Raw genomic sequence first — 27240 nt, forward strand, 5'->3', positions numbered from 1 at the left:
CCCTTTACTAGTAAGGTGGGAGTTGCTTTGTGTGAGGTGGTGAGATCTACGCAGTGTGGACTGTCGTGGTAAGTTGAGTGGCTGCTGTCACTTATGTACTGAAGTGCCTAATCTTGGGCAGCTCTTAAACAAAATGAGGTTGAATCCCAGGCTGGATTTTTGTGCATCAGAAACGGTGGTGCCTGACCTCTCATGATGCTCCCCAGCAATATTTTCTTCTGCGGAGTGACAGAGAACTCCCTCCTAATAGGCATTGCCAAACAGGCTTATCTAATGGCCTTTGTCTGTGCTTAAAATGAATCCAAAAGCATAAAGAGATCAGCTTCTCCAAATCTGTTTATTCCTTGTGCTGAGGTGGGTGACCGAGCAGTAGATAAAGACGTCTCAGACAAACAGAGCTGGTATGCAGGCTGAGCTCTGCCCTGACACGGTGCCAGGCACCGAGCTGAGAGCACCACTTGTTGCTGCAGCTCCACTTCCCTGATGAGTCTGCATCCTGTGGCATTGGAGCGGTACTGGAGCCGGGCCCTTGGCTGTTCCTCTACTCAGTGGCTTTTTCCGAAAGGAATCGCCATCCCCTTTCCATCTCTGACATGTTCCCTCTCCTGCACTGTGCTCCCTTTGCACCAGCTGAGGTCCCCAAGAGCTGGTGCGGATGCTGTGTGCTGGCTTTCAGGGAGGCCTTGAAATTGAGGGAATTTCACAGTGGGTGTGACAGGGGGGTTAATGCAGTTAATATTCCCTTTCCATTGTGATATCCCGTGCCGGGTGATGCAACCCAAGAGCACGGCAGTGCTGCCCTCTGCAGCCCCCCGTTGTGCTGGCCACAGGAGGCAGCGGAGTGGCTTTTAGGGCAGCCTGGTGCAGAGGAGGCTGGAAAGCTGCCTGTCCAACGTGCCTGCTGCCCAACCTGGCGGCCCCTGGCGAGTGCTTATGCATGGCAGCGATCACAGTGTAGTACTCGTCTGGAATAAAATGATCCTGGGAGAACGGGCAGGGTGTCCGTGTGTCTGGACCGTGCACTAGGGTGACGTCGTGAAGAGGAGGTAGGATTGCTATGCATTTCCCACAGCAGCAACTCTGAACGGGCTGCAGAACAGTGGTTAGATCTCGAGATGACTTCAGACAAACCCCTTCCTGCTCTGTTTTTGTTCCCCCATAGGGCAGTCAAGTCAGCTTAACTCAGTGCCTGACATGCACAAGGAATGTGGCCTTCTGCCACAAGGTACACTTAGCTTCCTCACCTCTATTTTCCGGTGTTAGTAGTTGCAGTGCGTATCTATCCTACGTGATATGATGAGCATCACTCAGGTAAAGATGCTCCTCTTCAAAGCTGAAACTTTTGTTTGACACGTGTTTATGCGGTCTAAGCAAATTGAAGTCACCCTGCATTTTGTTTGTTGTAAATGAGAAGAGTTTGGCCTCAGTGTCATTCAATTGAAACCCACCCCGACAACGTAGTGAACTTTCCAACGAATTGTGCCAAGTCCTGTGGATGTCTGTGTGAGCACTTGGAGGAACTGAGCCGGGCCTCGACTGTCAAGTCGGGGAACTCAGTTTTGATCCAAGGAGGTCATCCAGGATGGCAGTTCATTTCCAGGGAAATTACATTTCCTGCTGGTGTATGGCAGGACTCTAAAACGTATGGCAGGCATCTAAATCTGTGTGGAATTTAAAAAAAAAAAAAAAAAAAGGCAGTCTAGGAAGAGAAAGTAAATATATAAACAGTTTCTTGAATTTGCATTTAAATTACAACTTACATAGAAATTATAAAAATCACTGATTATGCAAGCAACAGGCTTTCATGTGTGAACGTGATGATAACTTAAAGTTTCAATGAGCTGCTTGCTCTCTCCTCATTTAGTTTATATGAAATGCTTTCCAGTTATTTCCTTTGTAGCCAGCTGGGCCCTAAGATGCTGCCTGTGTTACTGTGTAACTACAAAACCAGGTGTAGTGGCGCTGTGCTAATGACACGCAGGCCTCCTGTTTTCTGGGGCTGCTTGAACACTGCTGTATTCTGGAGGAGGTGTATGAATTGCTGCCACTGCTCTGCATGATGAAAAGCTCTCGGCTAGCTGTTCCAGCCCCTGAAGCGTGGCTTCTGACTCGTTGCCCTCATCTTTCTGTTAGTGCTGGGAAAAAGCTGGACTTTGAGTTTTGCAACAGGCACAAGCACAAGAGCCGTGCTGCACCCCGTGGTCACAGCGTTTCTGTCTTGAGTACGGGGCTCTTACCCACGTGCTTTGGCTCGTGCAGCTGTGTCAGAAAAGACTCCCTTGAATACCTTGCTTTGGGGAAAAAAAAAAAAAAAAAAGAGAGAATGAAGTGTTCCACCTTGTATTAACACATTGCAAAAGGAGCTTCTGCTGACGAGGGATGATTCACTCCTCTGGCAGCAGAGAAGCGCCCACATGCAGTTATTCCAGGTTGCTGAATGCCAAGCGCTCGCCGTGGTGGTTGACCTTAATCTGTGTGTAACTGGGAGTACTTGGAAGTCTGGCCCCAAATGGCTTCCATCCATTTCAGAAGTACTTCTGATTTTTATTCTTTGCCCATTCCAGAAGGAAAGGTTTGAATAATCAGTGGTTAGGGTTGAATGTTAGAGATACTTGGCTAGCTAGTATTTCACCTGTGTGATGTCAGGAAGACATCAAGAAGTGCCTATTGCTAATGGCTAGTCAAAAAGAAGCAGAGAGGACTGAGGAGGGGGAATACCAGTTGTTTTGGGCCTCCTTGTCATCTGACAATCTCCGGCTGTGTCGGGCTGTGCTGCTGTGAAATGTCTTCCAAACAGAGCAGCGTTTGCCAAAAGCAACTTCTTGGTGGAGATGGATCAACATTTGTATCAGCGCACCAAAGTGTTTTATAAATTATACTATTATAATAAATCAGTCCTGTTGCAAAGAGGTTTTGTGCTCCTGCACCTTGTGGGGAGGTGTATGGCAGGCTTGTTCCTATTGTTAGTGAGCAGCATTCTCTTACTTAGCTAAGGAGCAATGTGTATTAGATATATATAAGAGGTGTATAAGAGAATATAAGAGCTGTATAACTAAAAGATAGTTTCACTAATGTGAAGGGGAAATAGTCCATGTGGGTTGATTTTACTTGTGACTGGCTCACTGATTCCAGCAACCATTTACAAGAAGTAAGTTCCCAAAGACTTCAATATTTTCATGCAGTTTATTTTCTTTCCTCCTTTCCTCTTCCTTTTCTCTTTTTTTTTTTTTTTTTTCGTATCTACCAGAAACATTTATGACCTCTGTCTGGCAAACCACCCCAGTTACTAGGAATTTTGCAGTGGTACATCTGACTCCTGAGACTGGTGGCAAAATTCCCAGCAGCTGTAAACAAGATTGCAGCCTGATGATGACAGGATGTTGTGGAAAATACCGCAATGCCTTGAAATTGGAAAGGGGATTTTAGGTTGAAAATTCCTAAGTCTCCAACTGGAATTTAGCTGTAGTAGCCATGTTTAAACACCCCCCTCTCCCCTGTGTGAATGTGCTTGGGGGAGTCATCACAAGGACTTGAATAAGTGCATGTGGTCAGGAAGTCTGTTCCAGATTTCATCCAAATGCCCTATATGTAATAAGATACACCACAGCTCTGGGAGTGTGTTCTCAAGTGTAAAATCAAACAATAACATTCAAAGTTAGTCTTTTGTTCTTTGCAGATTTCATTGCGTTACTGCACTGCATGAAAACAATAAGAAGTCCACAGTAATGTGCTCTCTAAGCTTGCCCATCGCTTGTTATAAAGTTTAAAAAAAAAAAAAAGGTTGAGTTACCTCTGAAAGGTGTTGACCTTTACATAAGAACAATACCTATAATCTGACTTTTGCTGGCTTGAAACTGATCCTCTTTAATTGACTTAGAGTACTTCTTTCAAAGATCGGATCCTGTTTCAGCGATAAGCTATTTAATAATGAAAACATCTACAGAGCGTGTCTTTGCTGTGTAGAGGCATGTGTGTATGCAAATGCAAGCATGTGTACTCGGCATTGCATATTGATATACATGTGGACGTGGTTAAAAGAAAACTTTCTCCTTTGTGAGGCCAGAATTTCTGCGTCATACCAATAAAAACCATCTACAGCGTGACAGCCTTTGGAAACATCAGACACCCCATGCACAGTAAGAACTCTTCCAAACCTGCCCTTACCTTCTACGCAGAAATCCTCCGGGGAAAGCTCTCCTGCCTGTCTGTGACATACCTAACGCTTCACAGTTCTGTATATAATGCAAGATTTTTATCCTAGACAAAGGAATGTTTTTTTCTTTAAAGCACAGACTTTGGATTAGATAGAAATCATCTCATTTTAAGATAAGGAAACTCGTGTAGTTGGATCTTAATAAAATGTTTGTCAGTTATTGAAATGCCACCTTAAAGTTAATGTAGATTCCCTCGTTGCCCGCACCTGAAAACATGATGCCGGTCTCTTTTTGGGATTATTTTTAAGAAATTACAGAGATTGCAGGCTTTCCCTGTGGTATGTGAGCAGCTGGAATGTTTCAGGGGGTCAGTATAAAAACAGCGCTGTTTAGGTCCTGTAAGCAGCCCGTGCACTGGAGTTCTGTGCTCTGTGAAATCCCATCAGTGTGTCCCGTGGGGCTCGGCCGAAGATGAACTTACTGTTCCCTTAATGTCAGGAAGCAGAAGAAAAAGGGCATTCATGTACAAACGCTTTCTGCTCTGACTTGAGTCTTTTATTTTTTTCCGAGATGATTTAGTGGTAGTGACTTAATGACTTCAAACAGCACTCCAACTGCTGCCAGTCCGCCCTAGATAACATAACCTATCTGCTCGATGACTGATGGCAGTGATCAGATTCACTTTGTTACCGATGAGGCAACTGGGAGCCTGTAGGCAAAGGTGTAGGTGAGAATGGCAGGCAGCAAAATCACTCTGCCTCAGGTTCAGGACGCTGCAGCTGCTCTGTTGTGTGAAGAGCGGGGAAGATTTGGGGGTATTTGTAGTTTCTGGGTGGCGTGATGCTACACTGGGGTGTGACAGCACACTTCAGGCCCTCGCTGTCTTCAGAAGCTGCTTCTGGAGGGGCTGGGTGAAGAGGGCACTTTTCCGAGTGTGTGTGATCATAAGTGAAACTCCTTTAAATTGCTTCCATGCTGTTGCTGAAGCATACTGCCAAGCAGCTACTGCTTGTGTCTTGGGCTTCCCTGCTGAGTACCGCGCGTACACCAAAAAGTGAAAGGGGCTAGCACCCAGAAAGTTGTTAGGAAGCCCTCTGGTCTCCTAAACAGATGGAATGTGCTTTTATTTTTCCCCACTGAGAAGCAGAAAGCGTGTACCTGTGTGCCGCGGCCGCTGTCAAAGTTCTGGGTGCAGTTTTGGGTTGCGGGACGAGCTGCGGGAACGGCTGCTCCTGGCTGCACGCTGGGCTTGGACATCGTGCAGCTGCTGCTGCCCTACGCTCTGGTGGAAGCAGGTAGGAGGAAAGAAACCCAGTGGATGCTTCACTGGATTATTTCACTGTGAATTTATATAGAGCTATTTGTTTCAGAAACAACAGGCAGGGAAAGCTCCAGCTGAGTTATTGTCTTTGTGGCCACCAACACAGAACTGAAAGGTGCAGCAGCCACGGAGAAGCCATGTCACAGAGGGAGCCTCCACCCGCATGCAAGCAGGCAGGTCTTCACCCTGCACTGTACAAAATGGCTCAGCCTTCTAGGTAATTGCTACACAGCTATCCCTCCAAAACATATGACAGCAGCTAAAAACCCTCCCCCTCCAATATATTCATCACAGTATAATTGTGATTGGGGTGATTATCTGTGTTTTGTTTTTTTTTTTTTTTAATGCTTTCAACTGCATCTGCTTGTTATTTCTCTCTAGGAGATGGGTATGAAACCGTGTTTTGTTCCTGGGGTAAGAACGTAGGATAAAGATCTGGCAGGGAGAAAGTACTTTCTTCAGCGCTGTGTAAATGCTAGCTCGGTCCTTCTGAGACCAGTGTTCCTTGACAAATGAAAGTAGCAGTGCTCTAGCATAGGAGATGTTCCTAAGGATGTTTAGATTGGCAAAAGGATATTCTGGTTTCTGAGAGAGGAAGTCCACATCTGCAAGCTGTGGTGGCAAATGGCCACTTGCATTTCCCCAAAGCTGAAATTCTTGGAGGCTGTTGGGAGGTTTTACATTAACTCGGAAAGCAAATAAAAGTGGAATTCAACTCGTGTTGCTAGCTGGAAAGTTAATTCCTTCAGTGTTTTAATGCATAATGACTGACTATGAGCCCAGTTGGATTTGTGGGACATTTGCACGCACAACTGACACATCTGCAGCTTCCCAGTGCAGTCAGACCCCCATGTTTGCGACTGGCGTTGCAGGCGCGGGAGCAAAACAAGCATCCTGTGGCTTTGTCTCCAGGCTTGCACTGACAGAGTCACAGCGCAGCAACAGAAAGCTTTCACGCAGGATAGACGATGCCAGCTTAAGGGGCTACATGACAGCTGGGTTTTCTCAGTTGATTGATTAAAACATTTTTAAAGAACTAAAGTTCTGAAGGAGTTTGTTGTGCCACATACCTCAGTTTTACTGAGTGAAAGATTTAAAGTCAAGCAGCACAAGGGAGATAAGGCGTGTGCCTCGCGGCTGGATTTCTGTAACCGTCTGGAGTAATGTTCCTGTGAGGCCATTGGGGTCCTTAGGTGGGCACAGGCCCAGTTTGAGTTTATTTCATAGGGTGTTATTGACAGTGCAAGTTCTGTTCGGAGAGCTGCTGAAGCAGCTGTTAGAGCCACGGTGCTTGTTACCCACAAGCACTGGGCAGCCCCGGTTCATGTAATCGCAGGTTCTGGGTGCAGCGAGACCTTTCCTTTCCGCCCCAGAAGGGATCTAGACGCACGTGCGTGACTGCTGCTTGGTCTGGACTGGGTTAGTGTGCCCTGGGAGGGAAGCCTTGTAAATCACATTTCTTTGGAAAATGACTTGGATGCATTTTGGGTAGGTGACAGCACACAGAGAGAGATCAGTGTTTGTCAAGAGAAATGAATGGATTTATGTATGGAACATGGGAACCCTCCAAAACTGAATTGAAAGAAGTGTTGCCTACCTCCACGAATCGGTCGGGGAAGATAGGGCGACCATATGCCCTCATACCTAGCATTGCTTAGGCAGTTAACGCAGCTTAGGGTGACTGCCCTTGGACCAAGCCATCTGCTGCTCGCTCCTGCAGTAGCCCCTACTCACGTGGACCCTGGGAGGAGAAGTAGCGACAACGAACAAAGAGTTAATAAATCCAACAGGAAATCTGCGTGAGGAGGGTCAGCACAGAACCAGTGCTTCTTCCCAGAAGCAGCTAGGAATTTGTGAAAGCCAGAAAAAGCCCACTCTTGTAATTGGAGCACTGGGACCTAAAACCTGGGAGGTAATGCAATTTGTAGTTCACTTGAGAACTCCAAGTCAACAGAGAACAAGCCAAGATGGGAGACTGAATTATCTATAAAACTGCCTGTGCAAAGTGATTTCCTTTCTTCTTCCAAAAATGTAACAAACATATGTTAAAAATACAATTTTCTTTCATTCTTGAATCATCAGCGACTGAAACGAATCACATAAAAATCCTCAGTACTGGAGAGACAGTATTGTTGCGGCTCTGCTACTTGAATTAGCCGAACTTGTTCTGTGCAGGGAAGCAGAGAAATCAGGAAGCAGGGCAAGACATGTAAAGCCAGAATCCTCTTGGTCCCTGTTCAGAGAGGTGGCTGCTTTTTTTTAAAGCTATGAGAAAGGGTCTGATGTGTCAGCTGTGCATTTACCATCCGAAGCGATGGCAGTTAGTTATTCATAAGCTTGAACTTGGAAGCTGCAGTGAGATAAAATTGCCCATCTACGTTGATAGGGTTATTTCTTCCCACTGATGTGTTAGAGGTTTATATTTACTGTAGTGTATGAAGACAGGAGTTTGTGTGCGTTTCCACAAACATCAAATTATGCACAAGAATGTAGAAGATGATAAAATATTAGACTTGGCTACTTACTATAACTAGCTAGTCCAGTCTGCTCAGTATTGCTGAAGCCTTCACTGAGATTGGTGGGTTGCTTTTAGTAAGGTTTTTAATGAAAATGCCAAGCTGGAAAGTCAAAATTAAATATTTCAGTAATGCACATGTTTTAGAACAATAATTAGAAAAAGAATGATGTGCTGCATTTCTTTGTAGGAGAGACAGAACTTTTGTAAGTATTCTCATTGTGCCTGATATCCTTGTTCCACTGGTGCTCTCAGCAGGGGACAGGAATTGCGAACTGTTCGTCTCTCTGTCCTCTGCTACATTGGGACTGCCCCCGGAAACCCAAGAGGTACTGGTCTGGTTTTCCTGGATGAATAATGAAGAAAAATAGTGTCCATCTGTTGTTTGTGAAAAATTTGGATGGGGAAATGCTGATTTATGCACGGTCAAAGAATGGATCAACTTTGGCAAGGGACGGTGAGGAGCTGTGCACCCATGGGCTTGCAGCTGCCCGGGGAAGCTTTACACCCAGTTTGTTCTCACCAGAAGGCAGTTTGTTTTCCTTGGCTGTTGCAATCCTGTCCTCCTGCACACAGCAGCACGTTCCCAGTTGCTGGGGGGCCCAGGCAGGTGTGCAGGTGTCTGCGCTTGTGCACAAACATGTGCAGGGTGTGGGACTTGTGTGAGATGCTGGCTGGGAGCCGGCATTTGCTCTGTCCCAGAGCGCGTCTCCAAGAGAGGTGATCACAACCCTTGGTATAGTCCCTAAAAGCTGGGCATCGCTTCTGTCTTAAATGGGTCCTATTTTTATTCCCTATTCATCTCCTTTTCGCCTACTTGCATGTCCGGAGTGGTGGTAGCAAGGCTGTCCTTACCAACGGTGGCTTTTCTTTTGTCCTAGTACTTGCCTTCCGCGCAACTGAACACAGCACAGCTGTCAGTGCTGCTCCAGCTCTTGCTACACGCAGCCCAGGAGCACGCTACCTGAGACTCTCAGGCCCTTGGTGTCGTGTGATGGTCTAGCTTTCTGCCAGAAAGCGTGTAGTGAGAACCGATTCCTGGTGCCTGTGTGGAGATACAACTGAAGTTAAAGGGAACTGCGCTCCCTGTTTTCACATTAAAGAGCACTTCTATTTGCGTTTTGGTTGTAGTTTCTGCTTGGTTGTCCAGGTTTTTGACCATTCTCCCCTTCAGGATGGCCACGTAGAAGGAAGCTGGGGCTACCTGACAGCCTGGAGACTCCAGTGGTCAGGACTGTCATGTCCCAGCGCTGTCGTTTGTGAGCGCTGTGGGGGCAGCGTGGAAGCAGCACTGACTGTCCAGTTTGTTGGCATTAATTCTGGAAACTGTTAACATTTTTCTGGGTGTGCAGTGTGGTTATTATGCCTGGTTTGTAACTGACGGCATGAAGAGAGGCAATTCAATGAGCCTGTTCCCCAAAAAGGTCCCAGAACCAGCACGAGCTCTCGCCCCATGCTGAAGAAGCAGAAGAAGCCAAGGCGCTGCCAAGCTGTTGCCTGCCTGCACCCTCGGTACGGGTGCTGCGAGCGGTGCTTGGTCGGGCTTCATGACGGCACTTCTGTGGGCATCCTGTCTTCATGTGTCTGCCCCAGATTAATTTCCCAAGCACCCCAAGTGAAATGTTTTCTGTTTCTCTGAGCAAAATCTGATGCAGAGTGAGCTTTAACACTGGGCCTGTAGAACCAGTAAAGCGTGAGCGAGTAAACGCAAATATTCATTAGCGGGGGACGTTTCCATTTTGTACTGAACAGGAGAAAAGTAGGTCTTGGAGGGGACAGTGGTGTGCTGGAAGTATGCTGAGTAGTGGGCGAGCATTATCGCATGCCCTGTGTTCTGTTCGGGTGACCGCATGCCTTACAACACTCCTCCTTCCTGCTGCTGCCGCCTTCCCTCTGCTCAGGCCCTCATCTTCCTCTACACCTGCTCGTTCCTGGAGCCTGTTGCTTTACTCCCGTTTGTAGTTTGCATCCCACGTTTTCTTATGAAGTGAAATGTATGCTAAAACATGTCTGGTTTAGGCACCCTTTAGTAGTTCTAGTGAGCACTAAGCATAATTCCAAGTGCTGATATTGATGATTAGCAGATGTTTTCCCCACCCACAGATAGCTTTCCGATTCTCCCCCGGGGTGAACTCCACCTTTTTGGGGGCTGCCTTTGCACGGTGAAGTAACTTACTGTGTACAGCATCTAGGAATATTTTTTTTGGTGATTTCTGCCAAGGCTGTGTAAGTGCTCTCCAAATTCTGGCTTCTGTCAGACTGACTTACTGTGGTTTGACACAGAAATTAGTTGAACATTTTTTCCATGAGCTTCTGGAGAACATGTACCAAGTCATCGTCATAGTATGCAGTCAACTTTTATGAAGAATTAAGAAGGCTGTTTTTTTTTTTTTTTTTTTTTTTTAAGGAATGCATTTCTCACTTTAATGAGATGGAAAAATACCTTTGTGTAAGAAGAGCTTGTTCCCAGGGCCACAAGGACCTTTCCATTCATCCTTGGGCAGAAGTGAAGACAATCAAATGAAAGTTAAAGCACCAAACGCAAATGTTAGTGGTGCTGCAAACTGTATACATTTGCCTTTGGTAATTTGACTGCTGGGAAACACAGGTGAACCTGCCTTTTTACCTGAAATTCTACACAAGGAGCACATTTCTGTTGAAGCAAGTCGTTGAGTTCCAGCTGAGTTTTTATGCTGGGGTTGGTGGGTACCCATGGCAGGAGCTTTTGGAGTCCCACAATGACTGACGACAGGCAGAAGCATCCTAACAGCCATTAGGATGCCTGTCCCTCCCTGCAGAACGGCGTGCATCAGCAAAAGCTGCAGGCATGCGTGCTTTGTACAGTTTTTGTGCCTAGATGCCCCAGTTGGCCCTGGGCCTGAGAGGAAAACCATTTTTGGGGTGATAACACGGTGAGCGTCTGGTAACACCGCTGCCTGGGAACACCACTGCCAATGCTCTCCCTTTGCCCCCTGTGAGAAATGCCAGAGCTGCCTGCATGCGTGAGGTCGGGAGGAGGGACTGTGCGATGCAGAATGACTGCTCCTCTGCCTGATTGCGTTTAGGGGAAAAGAAAGGGATATTTTGGTCCCTTGACTACAAGAACCATATGAAATGTTACAGCTTACTAATAGCACCAGCAGGACAGCGTGAGTTTTTATGACGAGGAATCCCAGGGAACAGTGAGTATTCAGCATTCAATATGTTCAGAAGAGGCATTTCCCTCGTGACCTGTAGTGCTTCTCGTTTTGGTCATGGTATTTTGGAAACTTCATTTGAGGTCGCAGAGGTTCCCGAGTACTGTCTGCTCGTGATGGACGAATTGTTCCAGGGTGCAACTGCCGCAGCCGTCGCTCTGCGGGGCTGGGCTTGTGCCTTCCTGCAGGCACTCTGAGATGGAGGGAGTTCATATGGTACACTGTGCTCTGTCTGTATATGCATCTAAAAATCCCATTTTAATTAGGACATGAGTGTAGAAGGCTGTTCTGAAGCAGCATAATGCCTTGCAGATGTCCAGGAGGTGGAGCTGGTAATAGTTGTGCTTACGGAGTCGGTCATATTTCACTCCCAGGGAAAGAGGATCTTGCCTGCCCAGCCTGGCAGCTGGCTGCCAGCCCTGATGTGCGCGAGGAGCTGGGCAAGCGGGTGTTCCGGCTGGGCAATCTCTGCGCAGAACGACCTGCCTGCAGCGGTGTAGCTGCAAAGCACGTCAGCCTGCACTCGTGATGACCGTATGGATCATGGGACTGAAAGAAAGTCACCAAAAAGCTGAGTATGGTTTGCACATACACGGGATAAACTTTGTATTTTTCTGAAGATGCTGAACACAGGGACCAGACCAGAGGCAGCAGCATGCTGTCTGATGTGGCATGTCTGTTCCTGTTCCCAGAGCTGCTTCTGCTCTTGATGTGTCATATATGAAGCCATGACTGCCCATACAAAACTGGCCCAAAAAAGGGGAAGTCATCCACTTAGGGACGCATTTTTCCCATAAGCCCTCGACCTTTAATCTTAATAACTGTAAACAACCCTTGACCTGGGAAAATCTTTTCATTTTCTTGTTCTTCCCCTTCAAGTGTGGGAAGAGAAGTCCCACTCCTTAACCTTTGCACAAGCACGCATTAATCTAATTTCCTACCCATCATGACCTACTGATTTGAAAATTGCAGCTACAATTAATTTGATTTTTCTTTCTACGTTTCTATGTGATGTTTTTTCTGTTACCCTTATTCGTGTTTTAGGTTCAGTGGTGGTTCGTTAACCCTGAGTTGCAAATACGAGCTGCAGAGCAAGCAGATTGTTGTCATTTCAGCTCATCAGATGTCCGCACATCAGGAGAGGTTATTGCATGTACACGGGGGAGATCAGAGCTGTCCCCTTTTGGTCCTTCCACTTCTTGGGAGGCCTCAGCCGATTGCTGTTGGCTCCCTACATTGGCCTGCTCAGCAGAGCAGAGCCACTGTAGCAGAATGCCTGTAGCAGTGCTTGCTGATGTTTTGGTCTAGTTCTCCATAATTCTAGCTCCAGGACTGATTCATCAGAGGAGTCACGGTGGTTTTCAGCAGCTGGATGAAAGCAGGCAGCCTGAGCAGCAGCAGCAGCCTTGTGGGTACAGCAGCATGGGCTGAAACCAGCCTGTGTGCTCTCTGCAGGGCTCGGCGTTGCTCACTTTGCCAGCTGATTTTAAAAAAAAAAAAAAAAAGTTACCATCCTCTGCGCCCTGCTGCTGCACTTACCCTGGCATGGTGTTTCGGAAGGCAGCAGAGGCATACCAACGCATTAGCAGGCACCTCAAGTTTGCTGCGCTCTCAGACAGCAGATCTAATCTGAGCATCGCATCTGAGACGTGAGACAGCCAGCAGATCCACACTTAGTCACACGTTTAGCTTTGATCTTCATTCACTTAATTGAAAAAATTAAGGTGGAATTAAATGGATGATGTGAGAAGAAAAGTGTTTTATATTGCTGTAAGGAATGCTGTAAGCTGCGGTTAAGCTGTTGGGCGAAATGGCAGTAGGTGGGGTGAGCAGCAGCTGCTACTGGTTTTGCTTCAATCCATTAAGAGCTAATGTTCAGATTTCAGGAGATGCTTAAGAGATGTTGTTACAAGAGATGCCCTATGAAAATCAGAAGTTTATGTTGCTTGAAATTTAAAAAATAAAATATATCTATGTATGTTTATGGGTGATGATGGGCAGTTGACACACGTCTTTAAAAAAACAAAAAAACAAACAGCTCTGAACTCCAGAGTTGCACACCTCTCCAAAGAGGGGAAGAAAGCTGACTTCTTTTCTTCTGTATCTTCCATTGTTAAAGGCTCAGTCAAAAATGTTTGTTTTGAGCATAATCCTAGCAGGCCTTGGATTAGCACAATACCTTGAACTCCCCGTCGCCGCAGAGCATAACATCTTTTCCCATGCCTATGTTTAATTGCTGCAAATCCAGCAGTTCCCACGGCTTGCTATGAATTCTTTCCAGTAAAATTGCTGAATCTCAGAATTAAAGCCATCAGAAATGGCATCTGTGAAAGTAATGAATCCTACGTCTTTATAAATCCTAAGTGATTTGAGGTTGCTTCCTTAACTGTTTTCCATCTTCTACCTTGCCTTGCGTGTTTTTTGATTTTTTTTTTTACTTTTTTTTTTTGTAGCAGTCTGCTCTCCCATCTGCAAGAAATAATGTTTTTCTGAAGAGTTTATTGTTTAGTTTATAAGGAGAGCATCAACACAAAGACGGACTGTCTTATGCTTGCATTAGAAGCATGCCTTTTTCTTCAAAGGTGAGCCTGAGTCAAAATATTTTCCACAGCTCATTTCAAAATGTGGACAAGTTTACAGTTATGAAATTCTCATGACTGGTGAGCATAACCTAACTGTGCTGACCCCATGGTATGGGTGGGCACATTGCTTTCACTAAGCTTCATTGGCTACATTTGAAGAGAAGCAAATGTAAGTAAAGAGAAGTTTTAAATAGCAAACTGGGTATTGAAATGTATTAAAAGGAAATTTTGCCAAAAGGTTGATTTTAATAACATGATAGCTGCTGATTGAGATGATGATTTCTTCATAGTTGCAAACAGAAATCTACACAGAAAATTCGACAGCATTGAGCTGACTCCATGAACAGATCACTGCACTGCTGAGGAAAAAAAAAAAAATAAAGCAAGGTTCTGTAGTTGTCTTGCATGTGTATGAAAAAGGAACAATTGAGTGGGGGAATCTGACCTGTACTCTTTGAGAAGAACAGCAGTGCGGGGATATGTTTGTTCTTCCTCTGAAGTGAAACAAGACATCCCAGGGAGGTTACTCTGTCCCCTCTTGCTTTTCTTTTAAAGTAAATAAAATCAACTCGTGCTTCCTAGAACTGCTATGGGAAATCTTTTTCCCAGTGGATGCAGAGGTTAAGAAAGTGATTGAATGAGGTGCCAATTAACAAAAAAAAATACACCCCTACCAATAGCAATTAGGTGAGTAATAAATGATTGTGCAGGGCTTTCATTTTCGAAGAACTATTCAGTTGTGTTCAATAATCATATTTTAAAGTGACGAAATAATTTACTTGGTGTCTTAGGGAGATGTAGGCATCTCAACACTACCTTATATTCTTCTGCAGTAAGGTACTTGCTTTCCCTAAGAACCACGTACAGTTGAATTTGGTCATAAACTAGCTAGGAATTAAGTGATGGATAAGGAAGGAATAACTACTGGTGACATTTTGCTTGGATACTAGACAGTCCCTAATTCGCTGGAGAACCTATTCCACGTTGGTTTTCTTTCTGTCAGCCCTTTGTGTATTAGCTTTCAGCAGAAAAAGCTTTTCAGCAGAGGAGCGAGCGGACAGCGAGTTGCTAGTCCTGCAGGTCAGTGTAGGTGTGTGCTTGGCTGCTAGCTAAGTAGGGGCGATGGGATGCTGCAAGGTGGGCGTGGGAGGAGAAGGAAGTATGGTAATTTTACAAATGGTTTTTGCATGATCAAGGATGTTAAAAGATGCAGGAGAGCCTTTCGGTTGTTTTTTTTCTCTTCTTTCTGCACTTTTCCCAGTGCTGTAAAGCACAACTCTGACACCATGCTCGTCAACTTACCATGGACCCAGGTCCTTTCAGCTCCTTTGGCTCTTTTAATATTCGAGTGAAATCAAGTGAGCCACTTGCTGCCTAATTGCTTTAATTTGCATGCTGATCAACTCAAGTGATAGTAACTGAGTTTGAAAAGCACTCTGAGCCGTTGGGATGGGAGGCAGGTAACATCTGTGTTAACACCACTTTCTCAATGCATAGTCCGTGTCTTGGAGCATCTCACATTACAAAGGCTTTTCCACAGAATCACAAAAACAAGAAAAGTTGCTCACCCTGCCTGGCCCAGGCTGTCTGCCTCACAGCACCTGGGCAGCTCCTTGCTGGGGACTGATCCTGCGGCACTCCCATGTGCCTGCAGCTCAGAGCAGCCATCTGAGATAGAGCTGCTGGCCGTGGTGCTCTGCACACTGTAATCTTGGCGGGGTTATTTCCCTAGCTAGAAAAGGACATAGCACCCCATTGGAACGTGGCGTTTTCTTACACCAATTAAGACAAACTGCTCAATAAAGAGAATATAAGGTCACTTGTGCTTTGAACGGATGCGTCAGACCCTTAAACGTTGCTACCAACTAGTTGCCTTCGTGGTAAGGAGACAGCTTTTGTAATGTAGCTGTTCTGGCGTAGGTGGGGGACTCCTGCCTACCTGCAGCCTTCGTTTTGCCTTGTGTGCTCTTGATGCCACTGCGGCATAGGCCTTCCTGTGACTGAGCCGAGGCGGTCTCCAACTTCTTTTCTTCTCCTGAATCATGACTGTGTTTTTTCATGGGAATCCTGGAAAGATAAGATGAAAGGCGATGTAGACAAAGGCCTATTTAAAAATAAGGCATGCTTTTCATCATCGAAGGTTTTTCTCCTGAAATCTTAGAAACGGCTGCCTGTAATCATGTGGTGTTTTCTCAAAGCAGACGACTTTCACCAACAAACTTGGCTTAGGCTGTCTTGTAGAGCAGCCAGAGGAGAGGTAATATTTACCAGATTTGACATGGGAGGTCAGTGGGAATGTAAATAGAGTAGTCCTTCAAAAGACAGCGAAGTCAGAGCAATCATCCTGCAGCTTTGACAAATTTACTAACATCTGTTCCGGTGCCATTTCTGCTGCACAGACCTGCCATTAACTGCGGAGAGGAGAGGGTTTTAATTAACCGAGCAGATTGACATGCAAAACTTCGATAAGATTGTGCCATCTGGGTGGGTTATATCTGCAATTCTCACCACAGCTTCCTGGATTGGGGTCTACTTGAGCAATGCCCTAGTGAGTCTCAGGAAGACGCCCCAATGCTCGCACAGCCGCGTTGGTGAGGGCTTCGCATAGTCCTGAACAACAATGACACTGAGATTAATAAGCAGCAAAACAAAACCCACGTTGCTGATAGATGAGTTCCCTGCTAGCAATGTGTCACTGGGTTCGTACAAATTCAGCAGCTCAGGAGATTGCTTCTTAATTCCGATGGAAATTGATAAATAAAGTCTTGCTGTGTTGTAAATGCATAATGCGTGGAGTATATTCAGTTTATGCTTTAGTATTTGTCATCTCGTCAAGTTGTAATAGATTGGAGCAGGGTGTTTAGTGTGGTGAGATGTGGTTATAAATAAGAGGCTTTTATAGGTTCAGAGAAAATCTTTACGCACTTTAATTGTGTAGACAGGTTCAATTCCCAGGAAGGTCATGAGGGAAATCAATTGATAATTTTAATCCCAGATCCATTTGATTTAAGTTTTTGAAACGTGCTGAGCCAACTTTTTCATGTGGCAGTGTTTCTGCTGAAGCAGCAGGTGTGTTGCTTCTGCGGCGGTGCTCGAGCTGGGCTCCCCCTTGTACGGTGACGAAGTGCCTGGTGAACAGACAAAGCCTTTTGGGAGCTGGTGCTGCTACGCTGGTTCTGCTTACAGTTGTCTGAAATCCCAGGGAGCCCAGTCTGTCACCTTTCTCTGTAAAATAAATGCATACTTCATTCAAAAATGAATTAAAAGCTTCAAAAAGTATGGGTTCTGAGCAAGCCTTTTAAGCTCAGGTAACTACTTACCAGTTTGCCAGTGCTCTCATCTCTGAGTGAGATGGTTTTCTTTCTGCTTTAATACATGAGCTGATACTAAGAGCTGATAGAACAGGCAGAATGCTCTCTGCCTCCTGCCTGTTCCGCTACAGGAAGGTGTGTCAAATGTTGCAGGAACCTGAAGGAAACTCTTGTCAGGAATTCACGAAGTGTCTGAGAAGTCAGAGCGGCTCCGTAGGAGGCCATGGATAACAATCTAGCAGTCTGGCTGGAGGGCAGGAAAGCAGCTTCAGTCTCTCTCTCACTTGATAATGGCAGTGGGTAAAACCAGTAACTCTTACTTTGCTTTTTGGGTGTCCAGTTTCTTCAGAATCCAGGGGCGAGGAATTGGGTTGTCTTTTCCAGCTGGACCGCCTCTTGTCGAAGCGGCAGCAGCCTTGTTGCAGGCTGCCCTGGCAAATGCCCGCAGCTTGTGCCACTGTTGTCTGGGGTGTTCAGTACTCGCTGTGCTGCAGGAATGCGTGGAGCTCTTCCAGTTCGTGTAATGGGAGGGTGTCGACTAATGCTGGCGTTTATAAATCCTGGTTATACCTGCCTATAGGTCATCGAAGCGCATGGACGGGCACTGGATTATTTGTAGGTGCTGTGGGTCTGGCTGGAATGCCATGCCCGTGTATGCATTTTGTATGGATGGGCGTGAAAAAGAAAGCCGTGTGAGCACCAAATGAAGTCGTGCATTGCCAGGTGTATCTATAAATCCAGGGAAGGGGGTAGAAAAGGATACATGAAATAAAGGAAACGCTTCTCAATGTGAGCGCACATCTGCAGTCTGGAAAATGTTGCATTTGTAGCAATAATGTGAAACTCCTTTGTGCTTTTGAAGTACTTGTGCTCTAGCTGAAATTATTTGTTTTTGCAGGACATAACTGACCCCATGCATCGTACAGCGGTGCAGAGCTGTCTGAAGGCTACCCCTCACTGTGCAGGCCCGCTGGTTGGCGAGGTCTTGGTTACCTCCCTGTTGGGAAGTGGCACTGGCTGCTTCCAAATGTTCTTAACCTGTCATATGTCCTGAGTGTTGGCGTGTAAGGCATGGGTACGTACAGAATACTTGAGCCAAGATGTTGTGGGTGCTTGTCCCTGTGGGTTGTGTGTGTCTGTGTATGCTTGTCTGTGTCAGGCAGGGAGAATGATGCTGCTTTGCATCATTAACACAGAGCTGGCTTTGATTTTACTGAGTTCCTCCAAGTTCCTGTCATGCTTGTAACAGACACAGATTTACAAAGGCCTTCAAGGTGCCTCAGCTTCTTGGCAGTCAGTAAGGGTTGCTTGTTTCAGGGTGAAAGGGAGGCAGAATTGTGCTTTATCTCCTTGGAAAAATGTGCTCTTGAGGGCCATAGAGGAAGAGGTTATCCAAACGGTTTAAGACCATGCTGAACTAGGACATCTATCATATTTGTTCGTGGGTGATGACAGAATAAAAAGTCAAGGTTTGTTCTCCTCAAGGAGGGAGCAAAGCAGCACCTTGCATCCCCATCCAGGTGCAAGAGGGTTGCAGCCAACCTGCTGCACAGGTCAGCGAGGCACAGCACCCCTAAATACCACCGGGGACGTAAGGCTCTCCCCAAACCTCCCTTGTGTGCAAAATACATCCTTGGCTGCATGCTGGCAACAAGCCTGGATGCTTTCTGACAGGGCTGTGCTCCGAACGTGTTTCAGTCCCACCCTTTGGAGGACGCTCACAGCTTCTTCTCCCCAGGCGGGACCAACCAAAGAAGCAGGGGGCTGCTGAGTAGCTGCGAAGAGGCGCAGAGCGAGCGCCTCGCTCAAGCAGCTGCAGAAACCGCCGTGCAGGTAGGGAGGAGGCTCTTTGAGGCTGTAAACTTGGGATTCTCAGTGCAAACCACGTTAGGCACGAGATAACAGCTGTCCCCTGCCTTTGCTGTGGGGCAGGGCTTGTCTGGTGGGGGCACCTCTGTGCTGGGCAGGGCAGGTGGGCCTTTGTTACCTCGAGTCCAGCGGTGTAAGGAGCAGCACTGGAGTGAGCAGAGGCTGGGGGATCCAGGCATTACACTGCTGTTCTGGAGCTGCCCTTCTCTGGTCTCCTAGGTGTTTCGCTGCTGCCTCGGTACATTTGTTTTGCTATCTGTGGAAAGGAGAGAAAAATATTTATCCGCTTATTGTAGCCTAGAGGAATAATCTGTTTATGTTTATGCAACTCCTTTCTCAAAAGTATTTTATTGGCATTAGCTACAGGAATGTCTGTTCTCTTCATCTGGTCCCCTGAAGAGAGTAGTTAATACTCAGTTGACCCTTATTATTTTAGGACTTAGCTACAAAGTAAATGGAAAATGAGTGAGTTTTTACTACCACTCTTCTGTGTCTGCTTACAAACTAACCAAAAGCACTTCTGTGTACGAAGGTGAGATTTCTGCCTTCTTACCGTATTTTTCCCCTGGCCCTTTCTCAAAGTTGGATCAGTGTGAAGTACAGAAATTTAACTTTGCCTTCCAGCCTGCTTGGGTCCATGCTTCTGGAACACCCTTCTGGTCCTAGCTGGCAGGTTGCAGCTGGTGTCTGTCTGTGAACTGGGAAATGGTGGTGCACAACCAATTCTTGGCCTGTTGCTGCTGTGCTCTCCTGGAAGCCCTGGCATATAAAAAACCATGTGTCACGCCATGCCATGGTGAGAAAACAGCCGTGGCTGGCCTCCTGACGAAGGCCCAGTTACACAGCATAGGGCAGGTCTTCTCTGGGACCAGTGCTGTGATTCATCGAGACTACCAGGATCCAGATGTGCGATCTAACACAGATGTTAATATTTTATACGTTAGCTGTAAGTCACAGTTTTCTTGAGGACCTTGAAAGGTCCTGCAGACAAAGCACTTTGGAGGAAACGTTTTCACCAGCTCAGCAGAACAGTGGTTATTGCCCTCCAAGCTGGGATCGCCCAACAGAAATGGTATTGTCGCAAAGTGCCTGTGGGCTGGCAGGTAACACAAGACCCACCCAGAAGTTTTAAGAGAGCGGAGGCTCAACATGCCTCTTCTCCTGTAACTCCTCCTGTCCAGAGCAAGATGCAATCCTCCTCCACGCGTGCCCTGCCCTTGCCTCTTGCGCTGACCTGGCTGCCAGAGCTGCTCCCGATGGCAGTCCTGTTTCGGGATGCTTCCCCAGCAGGAGCAAGATGCCCGTCCCAGCTCACTGGAGCTGTGGCCTTCCAGACTTCCTAGTTTGAGAAGAAAGCTTCAACACACACAGAAATTAGAAGACAAGTGAAGGAACAATGTGTTGTTTAAAGTACAAAAGAATGACTTGTTTGTTTCAAGGTGATTTCAGTGTTTGTAACTCCTGATTCATAACTGGGGTTGCACTGTTGGGTCTTGTAGAGGAGCTGTGCTGCCCCTTGGGCACGCCTCGCTGGGCTGTTGGAGGAGAACTTGCTGGGAAACAAACCTTGCAGGAAACAGCAACCTGTGCTTTTGCTGCTCCCTAACAGCAGAGAATTTGAGGAGTTATGCTTTCCATTCGAGAGAGCAAGATTAGTGCTTTTTCTGGCTCACCTAGAGGGTTGTTTTTCATGATCAAACCTCAAAACTACGTTCTTCTTCAGAACTCCTGCTTATTTTCTCGTCTCCTCTCTGGATTTGAAACCTTGGTGCTGCTGTCACCAGTGTTTCACTGTGGTGTGGAGGAAGACTCAGGCAGAACAAGCATTTGGGCTCTTCTCAGCTTATAATGGTCTATTTTGATTAATCACCGAATGTACCAAAGTCCATACTCTATGTCAAACAAGGTACTCGTGGCACACATACGTAAAGCATCAAGCTGCTGCTTTTGAGAATATACTGGAGGATCCATCAGGTTTCCTGTGCTCTCCCTGACTTCAAGCTAGTGTGACTGCGTAATACGTTTTGAATCCACATCTAAGCTTTCTGAATTCCCTATTTAATTAATAATTTTGTGTTTACTTTGTTTAAAAACCAAGTAAATAACAGCTGGTGTTTGGTTATGTCAGGAGGACAAATGAATTACACAAACACCATACTTTCTCAGCATCAAAACTGAAAATGAGTTAATGTCTGAAGGGCCATTGGCGTACTAATATGTGTTTATAAACCTGTGTGTTTCAAAGTAACAGATACAAGGGGAAAAAAGAAAAGATGTTGTAACAGATTTCAGCAGAAACAAAAAATTCTTCCAGACCTGCTATAACATTTCTCATGCTTCCTGTTTCCCCTAGGAATAAGCTCTTTGAGAAGTAGCATATTTTGGCAATTCCTTCTTGTGACCTAGCTCCTGGAGAGAGTTTGTCTAAGCTGCAGGGCAGGAGGGCAGCCAAAAATGTAATTGGGCAAGTTAAACAGTTGTGCAGCTGAGAGGCCTTCATGTGGTACAGCTGACCGAAGCTTCCATGAGAAGATCTTGGTATGTCATACGAGTTATTTGGGCATCCCTCTGGGTTGCGAATACAAACCCCCAAACATGCACACCTGCAGAGGAAGACTCATTTCTTACATATCAGCTGAATTGGATTTGGCCTGTGGTGCAGTTGGAAGGAAGCGAAGGAAAGAGCTTGGGAAGATTTATTCCTGTGTTCAATATGTAAAACCAGATGCTGCATCTGTATCTCACAGGAAATCATTTCTGTGCCCAATTCTCATTTTCTGTGATTGCAATCTCCTCTCCCTTTTGGTATGTCCTTCAGTTTGCTGTTCTAGTCCTGCCTGTGACTGACTTTTCACCCACCCCCAGAATGCGTGTAGCCCAGTTGCATCCTGTGGAGTAATCAGAAAACCAGTTTGGTTTCTCATAGGAACTTCTGGTAATGCCCGTCATCCTAGTGCATTTCTTTTAGTAATTTTAAGGGCCAAGTTGCCAGCTTTACTTCCAATAGAGATTGCACTTCACTGACAATGAGAGACTTGCGGATTATTTAGAGGGCAGATCCAAATCAGGACATCCCCACGTCATCTAGGAGCTTTTAACAGAGGACCCAATGTGCTCTTGTCACATGAAATTCACAAAGCAGTTGGGGAGTGCTCTGTATTTTTAGGATTCCTCCTCAGCATTCTTCTATGGATACCCACATGGTTTAGCTGTCCTCCTTCATACTTCCTTCTTTGATGTGTCTGTGCTCATATTATTAAACGTATGACATAAAGCACAAGGGATCCACCGGACAGCCAAATTTACAGCAGTGTATGATCCTTATGATTCGCGTCTCTGGGTGTTGCTGTCTTTACACATGGGTGTAGCACTGCTGGCACCCCTGAGCACATTCCTGCCTTAAATCCCACTGAAACATGCACAATGAAAAAAATTGCTTTCTGAGGTCACATGAAGCATTACAAATAATCCCGGAGTGCTCAGTTACGGTCTCTGCAGTAATAAGGAAGGATCTTTTCATAGGGATGTTGGAAACTTGAAGCAAATACTTTAAGTAGCATACCCTGGACCTAAGAGGCAGAGCAGAAGTGACTAACCAGTTGGTGTGATCGGGTAATAACATGGAACTGTGTTCTGCGTTGTGCTCTGCACCTTTCATGGATGATTAATCTTCATTTTTTGGTGTTGTTATCCTCCCGAAGTCATGCTCCCAGCGCATGTGAAATGAAAGACAAGGACTGGCCGAGGGGCAGCAGGGCTTCGCAGAGCTGCTTTTGCTTTACGATGAGTGAAGAGCATATGTGAAATAGGCAGTTGTGCGGAGAGGCTGGTGACAGAACACCCCGTGCTCTTCAGAGGCCCCTTTTTAAGCCAAGATGCTCCTTCACGTGTGCCCAGCTCTTGCCCTTTGCAGTAGCCTCAGCTAGGTCATTCATGTGCAAAGCGTGGCCCTCCAGTGTGTTACAGGATAACAGCAGAGGTGAGTGTTGGAAACGTGCCCTGGTTTGCCTCTAGGTCTGTGATGCGCAGTATATCCAAATGAAGAAAAACTCATGGTCTGTAACAACTTGCTGCTTTGGTCGCAGTTAAGAAAACAGCAGTGCCTTCCCAGGCAGTGGGTGTTGTTTCTGCTGGCGCGCTCTTGGCCCCAGCACATCTCCACCCCAGTCCCGCCCCAGCACCAAGGGGGGTGGCAGCGCTCTGGGGGGTTTAGGTGGATGTTCAGGAGGAATTGTCTCTGGAGGGTTTCAGCAGCAGCACTTCCAGTGGCAGATCGCTAATCCTCGCTGTGATGCGGTTCAGCCGTCTGCAGGGCAGCAGCAGTAGCGGTCTTGTTGCCAGTTCAGTACTGAACTTCTCCAAATCTTGGCAAACCCGGTCCTGCGTTTCCACTCTTTCCCTACGCAGTGTGAGCCAACGCCTGACTGCTCAGGCAGAAGCTGCCTGCCGGATGCTCGTGTCACTCTGCCCGTGATGTCCTCCCGCCGGAGCAGCTGCAGAAAGCTGGCTGCTGGTCTGTAACGCTCGGAGCCCTCCCGTTACCCTGGGCGGGAGGGGAGAACCGCGGAGCACCGCGGAAGGCGGTATCGAGCTGGATCCTTGCTCGGCGTGGCTGCAAGAGGCCGCGGCCCGGGGCCACGTCCATCCGGACGGGAGCGTTCCCCCCGGCACGGGTAGGGGCAGGGGTGTAGCATCGGGGGATGACGTACTGGGAGGGGAATGTTCCCCTCCTCTGGTGGCTTGACTGGGTGCAGCTGGGCCTCAAGTGTGTTTTAAAGTATTTTCTCATTAGGGTCAACTTATGGGAAGTAGCAGATGGCAGAGTGAGGCTAAATTAGTGAGAGACGTGTGCTCTGTTAATGCTCTTTCTCTGTATAAACAATAGCTGGAGAGTGAAGCAGGAATGAAGACGCTGTTGTGTTTGTGTCTGCCTCTGCTGCTAAGTAGATGCAGAGGTCTACAGCATGTTTTGTCAGCAATGAAAAAGAGTAGGAGGAATTTGCCAGTCCTCCCACAAGGGAGGAAATATTGCAGCTCTCCTCTCCTTGCAACAAAAATAAAAGTGCTTGAAAGCACGTGAGGGAAAGAAAAACGCAGAGACAATTCTACATTAACAGCCAAACAGACCATATACTGTTGATCTCTTACGTTTCAGCTTCTTCATATGAAAATCGATCAAACTAAGAATATTACAAACAGCATTTCTGCTCTGCTGTTCCCAGAAACTCTCCAACTTCCTAGTGTTTGAATCCGTCCTAAAATATGGGTTTGAAATATGTGTATCTTTCTCTCACAGCTGTGCGTGTGTATGTACATAAACGTAAACGCACAAATACAGCCCTGAACAGCTGCTTATGGAAAGCTTCTCTGCCAGTGGCAGTTTCTTTATGGAAGTGAAGAAATAACTTTTCCTGCAAATTTATGGTGCCTGAGGAAGTCTCAGAGTAAAGATATAGATGTCACCTTCTCGGTGGTGTACATTATGATAGAGAGGGGAATCCTTGATGTTTTTACAGAGTAACGTCGGCTGGGCAGTGATCAGCCCCAACTCTCAGCATGGTTCAGACGTCCCCGCGTGCTGCCAGGTGAACTCTGGTGTCTGCCTCACGACCGAAGCAACCACCAGGAGATGGATTTTAGCTTTACCAGCCATTTATAATGCCACAAACAATTGTTGCCAGCAGCTGCCTGCATCTTCTCACTTCTCAGCTTATTTGCTACGTCTGCCTGCATGCAGCAGGGTAAAAGTGTGCCAGTCTGGTGTACGCTGATGGGGAGTTTTGCATCTAAATATGCTCCTGGGATCCCAGCTTGGACGTTGGCAGCAGCACTGGTGTTGGTGTCTCAAATGATATTTTTGCAGCCTTCGTCTTCAGTGATTGTTCTCAAGCCACAGCAGTGAGAATCTTGGCAAAATAATTACCTCGGATTTCTGTCCTGCACTTTGCAACCTGGGCTGCGTGCTTCCATGTGCAGTGTCCCTGTGGGTCGCTTTCCGTGCTTTTCCACAGACCTTACCGACAGCCCTGCAGGACGGACCCTCCTGTTACCACCCTCCTGGTGTGTTAGCTGGTACCAAATCCTGCTCCGGCTCCCATGCCGGTGTTAACTCCGTGGTGGAAGCAGGTGTTAAGACTATTAGAAAAACAAACACAAAACTGTAAAACCCAACAATGTGAAACATTGTTTTTCAGCAGGGCAGACAGATCCCTGAACAACTTGGAGACTACTTACTAAGGAGATATACTTCCTCCAGGGATCTTTATCATAAAAGCAGCTTAAGTGACTCACTCTTTCCCTGAGGACATTCTTAAAACAACTCCACTCATTTTGTCTCTGAGTGGTCAGAAAGAAGGATTTATTTTTTGCTGTCCTTCAAAAAAAAAAAAAAAGGGAGGGGGGGAACTCTGTTTAAAAAAGTCAGCAGCCATATTTCCAGGAAAATCTGGGCTGTATTTAATCCTAAAGGTCTGCATGCAGCTCCCTAACGCATGGGCTGACTGGCACTATGTTCACTCAAGCAAGTGCTTCAGCGAAAAATTCAGCACTATTTTTAGTTCTCTTACAACAAACCACTTGATTGTAAGGCCCGGGGAGCTGTGACATTGTGATTGCAAGGGGTTTGCTGGAGCCGACAGGAGACGCGGCAGCCTGTTAGCTACGCGGAGGAGACCCAGCCGATGTGGAGAAGCCCTCATCGAGAGCAGGTAAAATCCTGTAACCCTTGGTGTGCCCGTGAAGTGGATCCGCTGGTCAGAGGCAGGGCATGAAAGCGTTAGCTGGCTGGCTCTGTCTGCTCTTGCCTTTAAAGATTTCATTCCGTAAATTCCTGTCCTGACCGTCAGCTTTTAAATCCTCTCCACTTTTTTTTCCTAGCCTTTTCTGGGGTTTTACAGTATCTTGGGCGAGTTAGCAAATGGCAGTAGTGAAAAAGAAGTTTCCGAAGTGAAGGCATTCTGCTTTAAAAAAAAAACCACCACACAAAACACAGCCATTTCAGTGTCGGGGTGAGTAGCCTGTAACCAAGTACTACAACCCCTTCCTCCCTGCTAACTTTATTGACTCGCAAAAGAAAACACCCTGCCTCGGCCTGGCCGCGCGGCTGAGGGGATTTGATCGGAGCAGGCCGTGGGGGGCTCCGGGCAGACCGTGAACGCGTGCCTGTGTGCGCGGTGCCTGGCGCGGGTCGGCTCTCCCCGGTGCCGCGGCCTCCCTCCGGCAGCGGTCCCGACCTCCCTTTGTCCCCGCGGTGGCTGGCGCGGCTCAGGCCCACGCCGAGGAAGCTGGTCCCGTGAGGTGTGTGCCCGCAGCCCCAGGGGCGAGGTGGTTGCCATTCCCAGGCGATGGAGTCACGGCAGGGACGGCCGCCAGCCAGCCGATAGCGGGAGCGCGGGCAGGGCTGGCGGCAGCCCCGGGGTGCTGGCTGTCGCGCCCGCGGTGCCCCTGCCCTCGCTGACTCCGCTGCCAGCGTGCGCTCGTGCCAGGTGAGATCTCGGGGCGTCAGGTTTATTTCCCGGAGGGCTGGTGGTCCGTGGTGTGCCGTGGCCCTGTTGTGATACTGCCAAGGAGATGAGCTCCTGGATTTCGGCAGCATCCTGCCCGCTGCCTCCTCGGTTCACGGAGCTGATGCCGTGTAGCAGCTGCTTAAAGCGTGCTTCGTTTGGAGGGAGGGCTTCAGGATGTTGGTTGCACAGGAGCTCCTGGCTTCTGCAGGGCGCGGGAACAGCAACTGGGGTTAGGGAAGGAAACTTTCACACACGTGATGTACCTGGGGTAGTTGTCTATGCTTTGCTGTTTTGTGTTTTCAGCCTTTTGTTTCAACTCGGTTGTGTAATGTTTGCCAAGCCCTTGCTTTGGCCAGTCTCAGACTTCGGGGTGAGCCTTCAAGTTTAGCTGCTTTTTGAAACAACTGTGGGTATGGTACCGTCTATGAAAATATTATCTTAAAAGAGCATGGCATGCCTCTTTTTTGATGCGTTGTTGGAATGCACGAGGAAGGGGCCCAGCTGAATTCCCACGAAGTCTGTGTTTAACAGCCCTGTCCGAGTATCAGCTGGCCGAGCTGCTGCCGCCTCCTCCACACACTGGGAACGTGTGCTACCGAAACGGGCTGTCCCGGCCAGGGCCCTGCACTGCTCTCGGAGCTGCTGTGGTCGCCCAGCTCTGCTGGAGGGGCATTTGAAGAGAGGCGAAGGGGCAGCTTCACGGCCAAGCGTTCTGCGTGTTCCTGTTAGATGCGTGTGTTTGGGTGTGTATGGTGCAGATGGCACAAACAGGGGATTGGTAAGATG

The 27240-nt window shown here is 47.2% G+C and overlaps 1 protein-coding gene across 9 annotated transcripts in view; it reads left to right on the forward strand.

Moving 5' to 3' along the window:
• ARHGAP24 (Rho GTPase activating protein 24) overlaps nt 1-27240 on the forward strand; it is a 181852-nt gene that overhangs the window by 71158 nt on the left and 83454 nt on the right. Inside the window, exon 2 of one of the 9 annotated variants that reach the window (XM_083836014.1) lies at nt 1-25656. This exon is cut by the window's left edge and continues 12435 nt beyond it. The exons of 7 other annotated variants lie outside the window; for them this stretch is intronic. The gene's annotated coding sequence lies outside the window, so the exon portion shown is untranslated. One more of the 9 variants, XM_083836015.1, reaches the window with a different exon arrangement.

Source organism: Anser anser, assembly GCF_964211835.1.
Source record: "Anser anser genome assembly, chromosome: 4".
NCBI classification, from domain to species: domain Eukaryota; kingdom Metazoa; phylum Chordata; class Aves; order Anseriformes; family Anatidae; genus Anser; species Anser anser.